Here is a 2,500-nt window from a genome sequence, read left to right as displayed (position 1 = left end):
GAAGTGTATGGTGCTGAATTGCTAAACCACTGGTACGTAACTATATATTCATGTAAATCTCTCACATTCTGACGTATCTCATTTGTGCATGAGAGAGAGAGAGAGAGAGAAAGAGAGGGGGGGGGGTGTTTTTTTTTCTTTATTAAAGTTTTACCACACGTAGGTCTGTCACACGTGATATGGTTTGTAACCAATTTCCCTTTGGTTAGAGTGTCAGATTACAAATAGATTATGTCGGCGGGGAATGTGCAGGTATTATAGCCTTTTGTTAGTACCGGGAAGCTTTGGCAGCGAAGTCCATACACATTTAAAGTGCAAGAATATTGTGTGTATAAATTCATAAAAGAACAGTTGTAATTACATCTCATTTACGTTCTTTGGCGATTGAAAGTTAATCGCCTGATTTTCCTTTCCATTTGAGATTTCGCTGTATAATAAAATGCCATTTATTGTGACATTCTTAGCATGGGATTTTGTAAATTCTGAACTTTACAGCAGTAGTTTTGCCAATGTTAATTTGATCTCAGACTTCTAACTGAGGAAGTTTGGCATATGTGAGGTAAGGAAAGGATATCAAAGACTTGGTTGCATATTTCCTGTCCTTATCGCTCGATCTTGTATTAGAAAAGTAGTTGTCACAGTATTCCACTAGAATTGGTTTCGTGTTTTGCTCTATGTGTACAGTATAGTATTACTAACTACCTGAAGATTCCAGTATACATGTTTCGACACTCTTACACCTTAGTAAAATATCTTACGGCAAACTGTTTCTCTTATCCCCATATTTTATGCAATAGCCATCAATTGTTTTTATGCTGATATATTTTTTCAGCAAGTATTTCTGCTAAAAGTTCAAATTAGGCGGTAATTTGTTATTGAATATAGATATCTATGAATTTTTTATGATTACGTACTTACACATTATATATATATATATATATATATATATATATATATATATATATATATATATCTATCTATCTATCTATCTATCTATATATATATATATATATATATATATATATATATATATATATATATATATATATATAAAAACGAAACCTTATTCTTCCCGCTCCCTCGGAAACCACAGCCGTGGTCGACCATTGATATGTAAAGTGGGCACCGTGTCTGAGTGTGGTAATATCCACATACTTGCTAGGTCAGTGGATTGTTCCCAACCAGTTCAACCAGCTGTGATTGGGTATTTACGTCTGCTATGGTCAAGGAAAAGGGCGTGGAGCTAGCAGTTTCATCCTTGAAGGCTTGGTCAGAAATCGGAAGGCTGTATCCTTTCGGCGCCACCTCATCCGAAGGGGAAAAAATGTGAACATGTGCACATATATTTCATATACATGTAATAATAAAAGTGTTCAACAACATACGTATGTTTTTAATATATGTAATGACCTCTCAACTTCTCGATTGCTACCACTTTTGGGTATACTTAGTGCGTCAAGCAGTGAATCCAAATGGAAAGTAATTGATTAAGCTCACCCTTCCCTGGTGGGATTTGAATCCACGTCTGGTAGCTTCAGTCTTCTACCGGAGGGGTTACCGCACATAGATTTGATCTCACTACCCATTTCCAAATTTGTAAGTGAATAAGTTGAGAAGTCAGTACGTTTATTAAAAATAAATGTTTCTGGGGAATGTTACCAACAGGTTTTGAATATATATATATATGATTATATATATATATTATATATATAACATACACACACATACTGTGTGTATATATATATATATATATATATATATATGTATACACACAGTACATACATAAATATAACAAAATTTATCTGCTTTAATTTGGAAAATAAAAACGACCATCACGTTATGTGCACAGGCGCTAAAAGAAAAAGGGATGATTAATAAGAGTCGTCAGAGAAAAATGTGTATGGTCCACCGCTAAGCATATCTCATGTATTCTGCAGCTCTTGTCATTAAATTAATGATTTCTCCATCAAGGTGATCAGGGTTAATGTAGCGTTGGTGATTTTATTGATAATTTGGTAATCACGTTCTGTCATATGTGATTAATGGCATCTCAGATTAATATAATGAATTTCACTAGCTTCATTTTTCGCCCGGTTCAGGTGTTTCTTTCAGTCATTTCTTCCTTTTTCATTTAACTCCTGCTGATAATCGGGTGGTTATCATGCACGAGGACAGTGGGAATGGTTTTCGTTATGTTAGAGGGATTGTATCTATTGTATACTCATTAAATGGAAGATTTTGGTTCATAATTTATCTACGTTAACAATATCAGTAGTCTCTCTCTCTCTCTCTCTCTTTATCATATAAGTGTTTTGCTTTTTTGTGGCCATAATGTATTTTGGAAGATTTACCTTTTTTTAGACGAAAAGTCAAATTTCTCAGTAAGTCCGCCCGCTCTGTGAAATTTTTATATTCATGAAGCCGGGAAGTGTAATCAAAACAGTATCCATCATAATCGATCTTTGGGAGGGTGTGGTGTAGGACCGCCAGCCACCACGGT

Source organism: Macrobrachium rosenbergii, chromosome 51 (genome assembly GCF_040412425.1).
Source record: "Macrobrachium rosenbergii isolate ZJJX-2024 chromosome 51, ASM4041242v1, whole genome shotgun sequence".
Taxonomy (NCBI): Eukaryota; Metazoa; Arthropoda; class Malacostraca; order Decapoda; family Palaemonidae; genus Macrobrachium; species Macrobrachium rosenbergii.
This window is presented reverse-complemented; position numbering follows the sequence as displayed.